Source organism: Oryx dammah, unplaced genomic scaffold, assembly GCF_014754425.2.
Source record: "Oryx dammah isolate SB20612 unplaced genomic scaffold, SCBI_Odam_1.1 HiC_scaffold_21, whole genome shotgun sequence".
Classification (NCBI taxonomy): domain Eukaryota; kingdom Metazoa; phylum Chordata; class Mammalia; order Artiodactyla; family Bovidae; genus Oryx; species Oryx dammah.
The window spans coordinates 45,670,209-45,688,382 of record NW_024070205.1 but is presented as its reverse complement, the minus strand read 5'-3'; positions in this window follow the sequence as shown (position 1 = coordinate 45,688,382).

The window sequence follows — 18,174 nt, the reverse complement described above, 5'->3', positions numbered from 1 at the left end:
GTCCTGCACTTCTTGGTCTTGGGTTTCTATTGATAATGTAGGGACATTAATAATCACCTACCTCGCAAAGATGTTGTCATGGTAGAAAATGTTTTTAACTTGTTTTGAAATCAAAAGAACCTATATAAATGCTAAGCATTATAAAGTATAATGTTTGTGGTATCCTGATGTAATCAATAACAGGTTCTCCCAGAAAACCCACAAGAGAAAAGAAATCCACAGCTTCCAGTTACAAATATGGGTGAACACAGCAACACAAAAGCCCTGCTGGAGATCTGGATTGTCATCGTTCTGGTGGAATGTTTTGTCAGATCACTTTGGCATAAATAACATCAACATTAAACTAGACCGTGTGCTTAGAATTCTTCTTTAGGACTAGCCTCCGCTTGTGCTTTTAAAGCAAGAAAAAGCAATCTCTCTTTTTATATTTCTAGAGGCTTGATTCTAATAGGTCAGAAAAAGTGATGTAGGAACTCACAACTCTTGTCCAGTGGGTTTACTTGGTGGAAAATGGCCATTGTTGGTCATCTGGTGATCACATAACTTGCTTTCTTGTTTCCAAGTATTGCTCTACTTCATATTTAACCAGGCTGTGAAGAGAGCTGGGAAAGAGATGTATTTTTAAGAATAACATGTTTTAATGAGGGACTATGGGATTCTTTTTCTTATTATTTTTATTTATTTTGGGTTGCACTGAGTCTTTGCTGCTGCATGCGACTTTTCTCTAGATGGCGGCAAGCCAGAGCTACTCTTTGTTGTGCCGCACCAGCTTCTCATTGAGGGACTTCTCTTGTTGTGAGCACAGCCTCTAGGTACACAGACTTCAGCAGCTGCAACTTGTGAGCTCGAGAGTGTGGGCTCAAGAGCTGTAGCACATGGGCTTTAGGCTTTGCTGGCATGTGGAATCTTCCTGGACCTGGGATTGAACCTGTGTCCCCTGCATTGGCAGGAGGATTCTTATCCACTATGTCACCAGGGAAGTCTCGACTAGGGAATTCTTAATGAAATTCTGCACCAATAATGCTGCGCTGCTAAGTCACTTCAGTCATGTCCAACTCTGTGCGACCCCAGCTCCACTGTCCCTGGGATTCTCCAGGCAAGAACACTGGAATGGGTTGCCATTTCCTTCTCCAGTGCATGAAAGTGAAAAGTGAAAGTGAAGTCGCTCAATCGTGACAGACTCTTAGCGACCCCATGGACTGCAGCCCACCAGGCTCCTCCATCCATGGGATTTTCCAGGCAAGTGTACTGGAGAGGGGTGCCATTGCCTTGGCCAGTCCTTAAAACTCTAAACATTTACCTTGCATCCATATCCATATAAACAAGAATATGCCTATCCTTATTTAAGTAGGGAATTATCCAGTCAGTCATCTCAGTAAAGTAAAGGTAGTTTTAATGATGATTAAAAAGAGAACACAAAAGAAAGTAAGCAGAGTTGACATAGAGACAAAGAAACATAATAATTGCACTCCTGGGTGAGGAAAATCAACCTGGGCTGAATTTGGAAAGGACATCTAAAGACTGAAAACCTGGTTGCTAACTCATTCATTCTCAAGTTGTTTCCTGGACTATTTGTCACGTCATGGGATAAGCATCAGTTCAGCTGCTCAGTCATGGCATGGACTGCAGCATGCCAGTCTTCCCAGTCCATCACCAACTCCCGGAACCTACTCAAACTCATGTCCATTGCATTGGTGATGCCATCCAACCATTTCATCCTCTGTCGTCCCCTTCTCCTCCCACTTTCAAACTTTCCCAACATCAGGGTCTTTTCAAATGAAACAGTTCTTTGCATCAGGTGGCCAAATGATTGGAGTTTCAGCTTCAGCATCAGTCCTTCCAATGAATATTCAGGACTGATTTCCTTTAGGATGGACTGGTTGGATCTTCTTGCAGTCCAAGGGACTCTCAAGAGTCTTCTCCAACACCACAGTTCAAAAGCATCCATTCTTCAGCACTCGGCTTTCTTTATAGTCCAACTCTCACATCCATACATGACTACTGGAAAAACCATAGCCTTGACTAGATGGACCTTTGTTGGTAAAGTAATATCTCTGCTTTTTAATATGCTGTCTAGGTTGGTCATAACTTTTCTTCCAAGGAGCAAGCGTCTTTGAATTTCATGTCTGCAGTCACCATCTGCAGTGATTTTGGAGCCCCCCCAAAATAGTCTATCACTGTTTCCATTGTTTCCTCATCTATTTGCCATGAAATGATGGGACCAGATGCCGTGATCTTAGTTTTCTGAATGTTGAGTTTTAAGCCAGCTTTTTCACTCTCCTCTTTGACTTTCTTTAAGAGGCTCTTTAGTTCCTCTTCACTTTCTGCCATAAGGGGACAAGCATAGGTTTGGTGTAATGGCGCTCCCTCACTGTCACTATCTTCTGCTTATGATAGGAAAAGTCATTTTTGTCCTTTCTCTCTGAGCCTCATCAAAAAGGTAGCTGCAGGTAATGTGTCCCAGGATTTTCTGCCATGCACCACCAGCAACATAACCCTACCCTGCCAAGCAGACCTCCTCAAGGTGGTCCAGGCAGCAGCAGCTAGACCACAGATTCTGGGAGACAAAACTGACCCTCAGTGGCAGCCAGGTAAATAGCCCCTGTCCAGAGATTGTCATAAATGTGTTCATGTCTCCCAAAAGAAATTTAACTCTGCAAGACTTTCTTATTCATTTGAATGCTTTGTGTACCCCTCTGTAAGTATTCTTCCTCTCTCTTAGACTTTGTGTCTATGCTAAAACAACTTCCATTTCCCCCTACCAACAAAAAACCCAAGAATTATTTCCCAAGAGGAAAAGAAGGCAAAACAAAAACACTTTAATTCAAGACTATATCTAATGAATATCCATACCAGAAATTATGAGGAGTAGGGGAACTACCAACCTCCATTTTTTTTCTCCAGAAAGATTCCAGGAATTATTTCCCAAGGGATGATAAAGGAAAACAAACACAATTTGAGACTATATTTTAGGTTTCTGTGCTGCTAGCTTTGACCTAGTGTCTTATTGATTCTCAAGCATTGATTTTAAACAGTGACTCACTATATGACAATGCTTCAGTTTACTGTGGATCCAGTAGAACTTTTAATGGACCTTCTGGTTGAAAACCTACATATGAGTGTCAATAGGTTCTATGCAGCCTGCTCTCCTCCCAAACCACACAAATTTGATCACCTCCAAATCAAATCGTTGACACACAAATATCAATACTATGGGCCTCCACTGCACTGCCACTGGCCACTAGTATATCCAATAATTGAATCACATTTTATCAAACCACTGGAGAGGAAGTGGAACATTCTAGGTTCTATCCATGCTCTGTAAATGCCACACTTTGAGTACCTGAATATGATAGAAGTAAGGCACACTGAAAATGTCCCTACTGTCCCTAAAGGACTTTGTAAAGAGAGGCTTCATAGCCTTCCAAAGTCTTGTGGAACAGAAGAAATCTAACATCTTAAAAAAGGCAAAGCAGACTCAGTAAAAGAAATGAAAGGGCTGTGGGAAAGCTTTGTATCTGTGTAGTTCTGGCACTATTTCCATTTGGACCGTTTGTCTCATTTCTGATTGGGTTCTTGGTGAGATGGGTCTGATCATCTTTTTGTTTGATCTTACCTCTTTAAAACTATGTGTTTTTTTTTTTTTTTTTCTTTACTGTAGTTACTGGTTTGTTAATAGTGCCTCACTGAACCTGGGAAGGACAGAAGCTCATTTCCCACCAGTCTATGGCTATTCTCAAGAGACGTTTATTCTGAATTTTATTTGTTTTCAGAAACTTTTATTGAGATAAATGCCAGGTTGAAAAACTATGAAAAGACTATAGAAATTTCTTGATAAGATCAGACCCAGAGCCATCTATCTCAGGTATTCTATCCCAGAACCTGCCTTTTTTTTTTTTTTTCATATATGTACCACTTACGTGAGTTTCTCTGTCCAAAAATCATTTTGTTATTTTTAACATTTAAGGAATGTAAAAAGCTACCTTCACTCTCAATAGAACAGTTATTTTCTGTGGTGAAAGATATTATTACTTTGCTATTGGTTATTCAAACTCAGTTCCTTACAAATAACCCCTGTATATTGTGGATGAATGTTTTATTCTTTGGTTTTCTGTACTTAATCTCAAAGAACTGATGCACTTTATTATAAGCCTTTTGAAGGAGAAATTATTATAGTGTCCATCTGGTCTAAGGTAGAGTGGATAAATTAATCCAAACTCAGCATTTTTCCATTCACTTGATCTTATAACTTTTCTTTTTACGTCAGTAACCAAACAACTGTTTATTATTTTTATGTTATTGATTTTAATTAGTGGAAGCTTTATAAAAGCCTTGAAGTCAACCCCAGTTCATAGGCCACCTTCCCTATTTGAGAGAATCCCCATCATTGGCTGAATTATAAAGATATTGCTTTCTATGGTGACTAGATAGGCATACTTTAGAAGTTTCCTGAAGTTATAAAAACTAAACTTTCTTATTTTTGAGCAATTAGCAGTCTTGTACTTACAGAGTTTTAAAAAAGTCACCGATCACTGATGCTTCTTTTGGCAATGTGAGGTTTAATAGGCCATTATGCATTTTCTTTTGTTATATTCAGCTACTAAACTTCTAATTCTATTACAAAAGAGACTTGAATTTTTAATGTTTCTTTATGTAAATAGGATAAAGTTGTGCCTGGACATAGCTATATTATTAACCTAGAGATTCTAAATAAATTGGTGTTATAAAGGGCTAAATTTGGGGGCATCATTAAAATTCTCAAACCTGTCATATAACCAAATGCTCGATTTTTTCAGGAGTAATATGGTTTTTATTCTGTGAGATGAGCCATTTATGTTTCTCCTTAACTTGATCTCAGAAACAAAGGTCTCTCCTCAGTTCCCAGCTGTACTTTATGTACTGAAAGATATGAATGAACCTGACAGGTTGCTATAGTCCCACCATTTTGTGTATTTGTCCAAGAGGCATCATTTTGACAATATCCCTGCTTCTATATTTTTAAGGAGTTTTCTTACGATAGTTTGCACTGGTTTTGAATAAATAAATGCTTTTTTTTTTTCTTTAAATAAAGAAACCATTGTAGTGATCAGGCCCAATGACAGAAAAAGCCTTTGTGGAGGGAGTTCAGCTGCCTTCTGTACTTACTGTTTCTGTTCCTTCCAGGCACAAATCCATTAGCAGATACACCTGGTATCTGCTCAACAGACCCATATGGAATCTCGGGTTTAGAGGGTATCTTGAAATCCATCTAAGTCAACTCTTCCTAGGTACAGACAAAGGGGCATCTTTTATGTAGAAATTTTAAAATAATAAAATAGCTAACAAAAATCATATATTTTTCATTGTCACTATGCTCCAGCAATTCTAAACAATGTCAGGACAAGATACTCCTTGAGGAAAAAAATGTATTGGTCTAAGCTCTAACCAACTGCCTACAACTAGGGCATACAGATCCCACTGCCCTGATCTTGGTATACTATGAGTGACACTCTTTTCTCAATTTCTGGTAAAGGGTTTTAAAAAAAATTGCCACCAATCCTGAGCAGAAACTGTGATTATTCATTTATTCAACAAATATTTAATAATCCTGTGCTACATTCCTATTTCTGTGCTGAGTGAGGCTCTTAAAGTTTCTCTTCTCAGGGTTTAGTGAGAAAAAAAGAAAAAAATAGTAAAATGTTGTATTTAAAACTTTGAGAATGTTTCCCTTCCTACAATGATGGAGTAGGTAATACTGATCAATCCATTTGCAGAAAACAATTAGAAAAACTGGAAACATATTTAATATCACATTTATTTGTATGCATAAGAGATATACCGAAGCAAGGAAGAAATTTGTATGGTCAAGTACTGAGAGAGAAAAGCCTAGAAGTGAATCAATTTGCAGCCAGTTTCCTTTAGAGGCATCTGCTGATTCTCCAAGCACAGATGCTGAACAGAACTTTCAACAGATTCAAAGGATTAGAAATACAGTATTGAAAATAAGATCCATAAGGGAGATGGACCTGTATTAATCTCAGATTTGGAGTTGTGTCTCCAAAGGATAATACACAGGAATAAGGGTGAATCAGAGGGAAGCCTTATCAGAGAACTTCAAATCATTTTTCTCTTGAATTCAGATGATTTGGATTGTGTTGCTCCTAGCTTGAAAGTGAAACATGAACATCTTAGTTGCTCAGTCTTGTCTGACTCTTTGCAACCTCATGGACTGGGGCTCACCAGGCTCCTCTGTCCATGGGATTCTTTAGGCAAGAATAGTGGAGTGCATTGCCATTCCCTTCTCCAGGGGATCTTCCTGACCCAAGGTTTGAACCTGGATCTCCTGCTTTGCAAGTGGATTCTCTACTGTCTGAACAAGGAGGGAAGCTCCTAGCTTAACCATCTGCATTTTAAAAACAATGGAAGGTGTGAATCCATAGATTCAAGACTTTTATGAATCCCAAGAAGGATAAATACAAAGAAAACCACTCCAAAGCACATTACAATAAAACACCTAACTACCAAGGACAATGAAATTAGATAGACTTAAAAAAATATATGTATTACCTTTAAAGAAATAATAATAATAATAAAAATTATGGCTAAGTTCTCAACAGAAACAATAGAATCTAGAGAAGAGAGGAATAAATAATAAATTGAAAGTGCTGAAAGAACTGTCAACCTAGAATTCTTCACCCAGGAAAAAAATATCCTCAAAGAATGACAGTGAAAGAAAGTAATTTTCTGGGAACAAAAATGAGGATTTTGTCACCCATCAAAGAAAATGTTAAAGCATCTTCATACAGAAGGCAAATGAACCCAGAAAGAAGCTCAGAGACATAAGAAAGAATGAAAATTAACAGAGTGAGTATATGGGACCATCCAAACAAATTTGGACTATATAAATATTTATTTTTTGTTGCTTAATATATATATTTAGATATAGATAGAAAGAATTAAAATACATGTCAACAATGAAATACAAGCTGTTGAGCATTAGGAGGTGAGGAGTAAATGTGGCTAAATGGTTTTAAAGGCCTTGTATGATACAGAAAAAATGGGAACATTTATTTATATTTTTTTTAGTAAGTCAAGAATGCATGTTATGACCTCTATGGTAATCTTTAAGTAGATAATAAAAGGATGTATAACCGATAAGCTAATGCATGAGAGGGAAAACATTTAAAAAATAATTCACTAGAAAGCAAGAACAAAGAGACAAGGGAGCACAGAACAGACCAGACAAATAGAAAGCAATAGTGAGATGGTAGATTAAACCAAAATTATCCATAATTATCCTAATTTCCAATAGAATATATACCTACCCCATTTAAAAGATAAAATTGTTCTAACTGGATTGAAATGAAACCCAAACTCTATGCTGTTTCAAAAAGATTTGCCTTAAATATAAGAACAAGGAGAACTTGAAAATTCAGACATGAAAAAATAATGTACATGGAGATGCTATGTTAATATCAGATAAAGGAGATATTAAATGTTATTAAAGATAATGGTATTTCAGAGTTGAGAAGTTACACTTATAGGAAATATATATACATATGTATCTTCTGCGGTCTTGGCATCAGTCAAAATCACTTGGATTTGGGAACTAGAAAGACCAGTTGGCTGCCATAAATGGACTGCCAACAAAGTTCAGATCCCATTTGACCGAACACCCTGCCGTGATTGGGCTTGGCGGGGATTCACCCAGAATAACCAAGTCAAGTGACTAATATATAAGCCAGAGTCCTAACTAATATACTATGAGAAATTTGACTTTTGCTATCAGCCTGCCTGTTTTCTCTCTTCATGGTGAAGGCTATCTGGAGAGCCTGCTTCAATCATAAGCTTGCTTGGTGAGTGAAGAAATCCAAGTCAAGGGGCTCATGTGGACATAGGGACATATGAGGAATCAGAGCAACTCTGCTGACTGGCTAGAGCTTAACCCCCTCTCTGAAGAGTTATTTAACACACTGACAAGGTTTTTCTTCTTGGACTTTTATTTATATGTGCACTGCCTTCCTTCAGGTATGACTGCTTTAGTTATAGAGTTGAGCAAGGCTGCTCTTCTGAACTTGAGGTAGCTCAAATCAGTGGTCAGAGAGAACTCTTGTCCTCTGCCTTACACATACAGGAGCACTTGCTTAACCCCACCTCCTCCAGTCATTCTACCTTGTACTTCCTATTCCAGCAAAGGGCATCACCATTCAAACCTGATATTCGCCCACACCAAAAACCTGTGAGTTACTATTGCCTCTCACTCCTGCTGCTGCTGCTGCTAAGTTGCTTCAGTCATGTCCGACTCTGTGCGACCCCACTGACGGCAGCTCACCAGGCTCCCCTGTCCCTGGGATTCTCCAGGCAAGAACATTGGAGTGGGTTGCCATTTCCTTCTCCAATGCGTGAAAAGTGAAAGTGAAGTCGCTCAGTTGTGTCTGACCCTCAGTGACCCCATGGACTGCAGCCTTCCAGACTCCTCTGTCCATGGGATTTTCCAAGCAAGAGTACTGGAGTGGGGTGCCATTGCCTTCTCCGCTCCTACCTACCATCAATTAGATAATTAGCAATTTTAACTCCTCCCACCATATTATTTCCACATCTACTCATCCTGTACATCCCTGATGCCTGTTACAACCTTATGTTGAATATATGAGTCATGTCTGACTCTTTAAAACCCCATAGACTGTAGCCCTGCCAGGCTCTTCTGTCCATGGGATTTCCCCAGCAAGAATATTGAAGTGGGTTGCCATTTCCTCCTCCAGAGGACCTTCCCAACCCAGGGATCAAACCCACATCTCTGGTGGTTCCTGTATTGGCAGCAAATTCTTTACCACAGAGCCACCAGAGAACCTGTGGCTCCTGTAGAAGAAGCTGGAAGTCTTCACTACTAGACCACCAGGGAAGTCCATTACAACCTTACTTTCCCATTATCTTTTTTCTGGCATTAAAAAAAAAAAAAAAAGCTTGCCATCTCCAGTGTTGCCTGCTTCAAGAGCAGCTGGCGGGCTATCACAATATGCTCACCTAGTCATAAACTGACCCACTTTTTGCAGGATAAAGTCTAATTTCCTCAGACTGACATGTGAGGAGCTCAGATCTGGCCCCTATTCCTCTCACGTTGGGGCTTCTCTGGTGGCTCAGATGGTAAATAAACTGCCTGCAATTCAGAGACATGGACTTTTGTCCCTGACCTTCCCCCCACAAGCCTCTGATTTTGCCCTTCCCTCCAGCTCTTGGTTGGTCTGGATTTATCTTGCTTTCTTACACTTGCAGGTTTCAGGTGAAACCCCATTTCCTGTGTCTATACCTACTGGCCTTTAGAAGTTTCCCTAGGCTCCCGTTCCTTTCCTCTCATCTCTTGCCCCTTCCCCCAAACTGAGACAGGTCCTCTCTGGTTATGCTCATTTCTGGTTATGTTCATTATGTGCCCTGCTCCCCATAGTCTTCATCACAAAGTTCACTGTAACATGAGGAAGTTTCTTGTGGGTACCAGCAGAATACGGGATCTTTGACAGCAGTGCTGTATTATCCCTGCTTGACCAGAATAAGTATTAATATTTGTGAGTAAATTAATAAATGAATGTGTCAATTTAAGTGAAAAGAATTCCAGAAAAATGTAGACTTGAATATGGATTTGGTCATTTATTAACTGTCTGATCCTGAGCATCTTAATCTCTGAAATTCTGTTCCCTCATCTGTAACAAAGGCAACATAAGATAACTCTCAGGGTAATTTTGATGATTAGCACAGTGCTTGGGACTTATTAACAATCAGATTCATTTTAGATTAAATTTTGTCCAAGTTCAGTATATGGTCTCAAAAGCTTTTCGATCACAGAGTCTCTTGTGTGGTATAATCATGCTTCCTTGAGACCACAAGCTACTCACTGTGACTAGAGTGGTTTTTCTTTAAGTCTTCTCCACTATTATTCATAAATTATCTCTCAAGCAATTTCTGTAAATGTATAGTCACACTTTCTGTAATCAGTTTCACTAGTTTCTTTTTTATGAAATAACTTATTCCCAGATAATTGCTAGACACTACACTTTAGCCTCTCATTTGTTAACTAAAAGTATGACCTTTACCTGAGGGATTGAGTCAGTTTCTTTCTTTTTTTTTTTTTTAAGATTTCCTTCTTTTTAAAACATTTCTTTTATTCGTGGCTGTGCTAAGCCTTCATTGCTACACATGGAATTTTCTATAGTTGCAGCAAACGGGGCCACTCTTCATTGTGGTGCATAGGCTTTTCATTGCTGTGGCTTTTCTTGTTGCAGAACCCAAGCTCTAGGGTGAGCAAGCTTCAGCAGTTGTGGCACATTGGCTCAGTAGTGGCGGTTAGTGTGCTTAGTTGCTCCGCAGCATGGGGGATCTTCCCAGACCAGAGCTTGAACCTGTGTCCCCTAAATTGGCAAGCAGATTCTTAACCACCAGGGAAGCCCCTTGATTCAGTTTTCAATGTCATTTTCACAAACACATAGACAGGCACCTTAGTCTCAGCTCTTGTCTACTGTGGACAAGCATCCTTCTGCCCTTCAGAGCCAAATCACTAACAGAGTTCTTGGTCTGATCCGTCACCTCAATCTACAATTCAAGTGCTTGAAATGTGGGAACATCATGACGGCTCCTCCCCTCTCACCATCATAAGGATGATGGTTACTCCAGAGAATTTTCTGCAAGCCATGCTTTATCTTCCATTCTGTTTCTTTGTTCTAATTTACCCTACTTTCTCTTTCTTTCCAATGGAAATGGAGAGTATGGGGAACATGGAAAAGAAAGAAGAGGGAGACACTTTCCAGTTTCTTTTCCAATCCCTTCCTTTTCCTTCTAACTCCTGGCCAACTCCAGTAAGTTTCAGGAAAATCATGAATTCTAATCTTCACAGCAACTTAAATTGGATCTAGAAAGTGTTGGACTCATTCTACCACTGCTCACAAGCATCCTAATGCAGAAGGATGCTACTCCAGAGTGTTGACCTAAAACATGGCCTCTTATGAAAAAACTATGGAAACACACTGAATCTTGTTTCCCAGCGTATCCTCTCTACATCTTGTGGTGTACACCCTTACACTTGGGTTGAGTATGATGATTGGCAATGTGTCATGGCTTAGCCATAGAAGTTAACTGTATCTTAGCCAAAGATACTCAGGAATCAAGGATAATTTTCCCAGATCCTTGCACCTCTGTTCATAGCAGCACTATTTACAACAGCCAAGACATGGAAAAAACCTGAATGTCCATCAACAGATGAATAGATGTAATTGTTGTGCATATATACAAAGGAATACTACTCAGCCATAAAAAAGAATGAAATCATGCTATTTGAAGCTACATGGATGGACCTGGAGATTACATGCTAAGCTAAGTAAGTGAGAAAAGAGAAAGACAAATAGAATGATATCACTTATATGTGGAATCTGAAATATGACAAATGAACATATCTATGAAACAGAAACAGACTCACAGACATAGAGAATAGACTTGTGGGAAGGCAGTGGGGAAAAGAGGGAAGGATTGGGAGTTTGGGATTAGTAGATGCAAACTAGTATATATAAGATATATAGTATATACAAAGTCCTGCTGTACAGCACAAGTAACTATGTTCAATATCTTGTGATAAACCATAATGGAAAAGGATATAAAAAAGAATATATATATCTGAATCACTTTTCTGTTACAGCAGAAATGAACACAACATTGTAAATCAGCTATACTTCAATAAAATCTTTTTAAAAAATAGGGTACTTTTCCCATGTGAAAGTGTCTCATTGGAAGATTATGGAGGGATACTTTGAGTATGCAGATAGATTCAAAATAGGGAAAAGAAAAAAGCCCAGCTTCATAAGTATCTAATTTTAATACCAGTATCTAATTGAGGTTCTCCAAACACTAAAATATATTGTTCAATAATTATGTGCTTTCCTTGTATATTTGAAATATTTTGTTATGACAAAGCTTTATACAAATGATTCTGAAGTGCTGTGTATTTTCTTAATTTTGTTTTTTATAGAATGCTATGTTTTTACATTATGACAAACCATAACACTATTTTTGTGTCCATGCAAGAACTGGGCCAATATCTCACATTTTACTTTAATAGCCTTCTATGTAATAGCTGCTAAAATCTATTACTGGATATGTTGTGATGTAAATTTTTTTAGAAATGTGTTTCAAGAAAAAGATTGTATTTGCTTCTGTGAGAGGGAACAAAAGGTTTTCTTATCATAGTGCTACTTCTATAATAAAAGTGCCAGCATATCTAGCTCTTCCCTGTCCACAGATCTCATTAGAAACAACTTTCCCAAAGAGTGGATATTTAAATTAATGTAACAAAGGCTTCCATAACAGAAAAAACTAGAATATTCTCCATGGCTTTATGGCATAAATCTGTTTCTTGACCAACGAGTATCCAATGCAATGTTTGGCTGAGCTCTACCCCTCCTTTGGGTTCTTGGGCTCCTCTCCATTCTCACAGTAAACAGAGAAAACAGAAGTTCACCTATAGGGGTAGATGGACCCAAAAACGGCACAGATCTTAATGACGTGGTCTCTCCTAACTTAGAGATCTGGTTTCGGGCTTCGCTGGTGGCTCAATGGTAGGAGAATCTGCCTGCCAATGCAGGAGCCACCAGTTTGATCCCTGATCCAGGAAGATCCCATATGCTGACGAGCAACTAAGCCCATGCACCACAACTATTGAGGCTGTGCTCTAGAGTCCAGGAACTGCAACTAATGAGCCTCGGAGCCATGCTCCACGGCAAGAGAAGCCCCTGCTGTTAGAAGCCCGCACACCACAACTAGAGAGTAGCCCCTGGTCTCTGCAGTCAGAGAAAAGCCCATGCAGCAACAAGGACCCACCAAAGCCAAAAATAAATAAATATATACTTTTTTTAATCTGGTCTAATTGTATGCCCAGAAGGGAAAGGAAATGGGTTTTGGTGGACATTAACAGTCTCTGTTCCAGTGAATGACAGGAATGATTGAATATGTGCCAATATATTCAGAAGGAGTGAACCAGATTAGGAAGGGGAGAAATGGTCTTGCTCCCTTTGCCACAGACTACCTTAGCTGTATATTGGCTGAATTCCAGCTCCATGGAATGATAAAAATTATACTAGGTTGATATACTTTTTAAAAATTGTGCTAAAATATACATAACAAACACTTTAACATTTTAACCTTTCATAAGTATAGCATTCAGTAGCAAAATATATTCACATTTTTGTGCAACCATTTCCACAATCCTCTGCTAAAAATTTTCCATCACCCCAAATGTAAACCTTCTAGCCATTAAACAATAACTGCCCATTCACTCTATCCCTTTCAGTTCAGTTCAGTTCAGTTCAGTCGCTCAATATTTCTATTCTATTATATGTACTTTCGGAGAAGGCAATGGCAACCCACTCCAGTACTCTTGCCAGGAAAATCCCATGGATGGGGGAGCCTGGTAGGCTGCAGTCCATGGGGTCGCACAGAGTCGGGCACGACTGAGTGACTTCACTTTCACTTTTCACTTTTATGCATTGGAGAAGGAAATGGCAACCCACTCCAGTGCTTTTGCCTGGAGAATCCCAGGAACAGAGGAGCCTAGTGGGCTGCCGTCTATGGGGGTCGCACAGAGTCAGACACGACTGAAGCGACTTAGCAGCAGCATACGTACTTTCTCTATGAATTTGACTATCTCTTCTAGGTATCTCATATGAGTACCCTTTTGTGTCTGGCTTATTTCACTTCATAAAATGGTGCACGTGGGCTTCCATGGTGGCTCAGTGGTAAAAGAACTAACTTGCCAAAGCAGAAGATTAAGGAGACGCGGGTTCAATTCCTGGGTTGGGAAGATCCCCTGGAGAAGGAAATGGCAACTCACTCCAGTATTCTTACCTGGAGAATTCCAAGAACAGAGGAGCCTGTCAGGACTGCAGTCCATGGGGTCACAAAAGAGTCAGACATGACTTCACGACTAAACAGGAACAACCATTCTAGATGAGTGTTTCTCAAACTTTAATGTGGGTAAGAATCACCTGAGGGTTCCCATTAAAATAAAGATTCTACTTCTTCTTTTCCAATTTGGATTCCTTTTATTTCTTTTTCTGCTCTGATTGCTATGGCCAAAACTTCCAGAACTATGTTGAATAGTAGTGGTGAAAGTGGGCACCCTTGTCTTGTTCCTGACTTTAGGGGAAATGCTTTCAATTTTTCACCATTGAGGATAATGTTTGCTGTGGGTTTGTCATATATAGCTTTTATTATGTTGAGGTATGTTCCTTCTATTCCTGCTTTCTGGAGAGTTTTTTTTTATCATAAATGGATGTTGAATTTTGTCAAAGGCCTTCTCTGCATCTATTGAGATAATCATATGGCTTTTATTTTTCAATTTGTTAATGTGGTGAATTACATTGATTGATTTGCAGATATTGAAGAATCCTTGCATCCCTGGAATAAAGCCCACTTGGTCATGGTGTACAATCTTTTTAATGTGTTGTTGGATTCTGATTGCTAGAATTTTGTTGAGGATTTTTGCATCTATGTTCATCAGTGATATTGGCCTGTAGTTTTCTTTTTTTGTAGCATTTTTGTCAGGTTTTGGTATTAGGTTGGCCTCATAGAATGAGTTTGGAAGTTTACCTTCCTCTGCAATTTTCTGGAAGAGTTTGAGTAGGATAGGTGTTAGCTTTTCTCTAAATTTTTGGTAGAATTCATCTGTGAAGCCATCTGGACCTGGTCTTTTGTTTGCTGGAAGATTTCTGATTACAGTTTCAATTTCCGTGCTTGTGATGGGTCTGTTAAGATTATCTATTTCTTCCTGGTTCAGTTTTGGAAAGTTGTACTTTTCTAAGAATTTGTCCATTTCTTCCACGTTGTCCATTTTATTGGCATATAGTTGCTGATAGTAGTCTCTTATGATCCTTTGTATTTCTGTGTTGTCTGTTGTGATCGCTCTATTTTCATTTCTAATTTTATTGATTTGATTTTTCTCTCTTTGTTTCTTGATGAGTCTGGCTAATGGTTTGTCAATTTTATTTATCCTTTCAAAGAACCAGCTTTTGGCTTTGTTGATTTTTGCTATGGTCTCTTTTGTTTCTTTTTCATTTATTTCTGCCCTAATTTGTAAGATTTCTTTCCTTCTACTAACTCTGGGGTTCTCCATTTCTTCCTTTTCTAGTTGCTTTAGGTGTAGAGTTAGGTTATTTATTTGACTTTTTCCTTGTTTCTTGAGGTATGCCTGTATTGCCATGAACGTTCCTCTTAGCACTGCTTTTATAGTGTCCCACAGGTTTTGGGTTGTTGTGTTTTCATTTTCATTTGTTTCTATGCATATTTTGATTTCTTTTTTGATTTCTTCTGTGATTTGTTGGTTATTCAGCAGCGTGTTGTTCAGCCTCCATATGTTGGAATTTTTAATAGTTTTTCCCTTGTAATTGAGATCTAATCTTAATGCATTATGGTCAGAAAAGATGCTTGGAATAATTTTGATTTTTTTGAATTTATCAAGGCTAGATTTATGGCCCAGGATGTGATCTACCCTGGAGAAGGTTCCGTGAGCACTTGAGAAAAAGGTGAAATTCACTGTTTTGGGGTAAAATGTCCTATAGATATCAATTAGGTCTAACTGGTTTATTGTATCATTTAAAGTTTGCGTTTCTTTGTTAATTTTCTGTTTAGTTGATCTGTCCATAGGTGTGAGTGGGGTATTAAAGTCTCCCACTATTATTGTGTTATTGTTAATTTCCCCTTTCATACTTGTTAGCATTTGTCTTACATATTGTGGTGCTCCTATATTGGGTGCATATATATTTATAATTGTTATATCTTCTTCTTGGTCTGATCCTTTGATCATTAAGTAGTGTCCTTCTTTGTCTCTTTTCACAGCCTTTGTTTTAAAGTCTATTTTATCTAATATGAGTATTGCCACTGCTGCTTTCTTTTGGTCTCTATTTGCATGATATGGGGTGGGAGGTGGGAGAGGGGTTCATGTTTGGGAACTCATGTACATCCGTGGTGGATTCATGTCAATGTATGGCAAAACCAATACAGTATTGTAAAGTAAAATAAAGTAAAAATAAAAATTAATAAAAAAAAAATAAAGATTCTTGGACTTCCCTTGATTCCAGCTTGTGCTTCATCCAACTTGGCATTTCTCATGATGTACTCTGAATATAAGTTAAATAACCAGGGTGACAATATACAGCCTTGATGTACTCCTTTACAGCACAAGCTGGAATCAAGATGGCAGGGAAAAATATCAATAACCTCAGATATGCAGATGACACCACCCTTATGGCAGAAAGTAAAGAGGAACTGAAGAGGCTCTCAATGAAAGTGAAAGAAGGGAGTGAAAAAGCTGGCTTAAAATTCAACATTCAAAAAACTAAGATCATGGCATCTGGCCCCATCACTTCATGGCAAATAGATGGGGAAATAATGGAAACAGTAATAGAGTTTATTTTCTTGGTCTCCAAAATAACTTCAGATGGCGATTGCAGCTATGAAATCAAAAGACACTGGCTCCTTGGAAGAAAAGCTATGACCAACCTAGACAGCATATTAAAAAGCAGAGACTTTACCTTGCCAACAAAGGTCCATCTAGTCAAAGCTATGTTTTTCCAGTAGTCATGTATGGATGTGAGAGTTGGACTATAAAGAAAGCTGAGCACCAAAGATTTGATGCTTTTAAACTGCAGTGTTGGAGAAGACTCTTGAGAGTCCCTTGGACTGCAAGGAGATCAAACAAGTCAATCCTAAAGGAAATCCATCCTGAGTATTCAGTGGAAGGATTGATGCTGAAGCTGAAACTCCAATATTTTGGCCACCTGATGCAAAGAACTGACTTATTGGAAAAGGCCCTGATGCTGGAAAAGATTGAAGGTGGGAGGAGAAGGGGATGACAGAGGATGAGATGGTTGGATGGCATCACCGACTCTATGGACATGAGTTTGAGCAAACTCTGGGAGTCGGTGGTAGATAGGGAAGCCTGTTGTGCTGCAGTCCATGGGGTCATAAGAGCTGGACACGACTGAGTGACTGAACTGAACTGAGGACTTCCCTGGTATGGCAGTGGATAGGAATCCACCTGCCAGTTCAGGGGACTTGCGTTCGATCCCTGGTCTGTGATTATTCTACTTGCCGAGGAGCAACTAAAACCATGCACCACAACTGCTGAGCTTGTGTGCTCTAGAGCCTGAGAACTGCCATTACTGAAGCCTGCACCTAGAGCCTGTACTCTGCAACAAGAGAAGTTGCCACCATGAGAAGCCTGCCCACAGCGACAAAGAGCAGCCCCCACACACCGCAACCAGAGAAAGTCTCTGTGAGGCAATGAAGACCCAGCTCAGCCAAACATAAAAATAAATAAATAAATTTAAAAAATAAAGTTTCTGCCTCAGGAGATCTAAGGTAAAGCCTAATAGTCTACATTTTCAATAAGCTTCCATATGACACTGGGTTACTATTCTGTGGGCTACACTTGGAGGCATTTGATGCCAGACAATTTCTTTCTACATCACTGAAAAAAATAAAAACAACAAAAAGAAAATTCCTACTTGTTCTCACCACTAAATCTGTCTACACACCCACTTGCACTGTGCCCTTAAATTCTGCATGCCCTCCTTTTCTATCAGTAAATCACCTACCTGCTTATCTAAAGCCAATTCCTTCACTTGTGATAGAGATCTCATCCCCTCTGAACATCACTCCAAGATTTGCTCTCATGTTTTTCCTCATCAACCGTTTCTCCCACTCTATTGTAGCACTCTCATCAATACTGAAACGTACTGTAATAGTTCCATCGCAGGAAAACACACAATAATAAGTAGATCTTCTCTCACACTCACGCTTTCTGCTAAGTACCTCTCCCATTTCCTTGCTTCCCTAGCTTGTAAAACTCCTAAAGAGAGGTTTCTTTTTGCATCTCCCCTTTGTCTCCTCCAGTTCTCCCTCATCAGGCCTTTACCCTCTCTGCTCCAACCAGACAGCTCTTACCAAAGCCCTGAGGATGTGCACATTATTACAGCCAATTCTGAGCCACATCTTGTATGACCTTAAAGCAGCATTTGCCCCAGGCAATCACTTGCTCCTTCTGGAAACACTGTCATCATTGAGTTTCTGGAATACTGCTCTTGCTTGGTTTTTCTCCTCCTCAGATTCTTTTACTGGTTCCTTCTCATCTCACCCATCTCTTTCATTTTACATAGGGCTGCA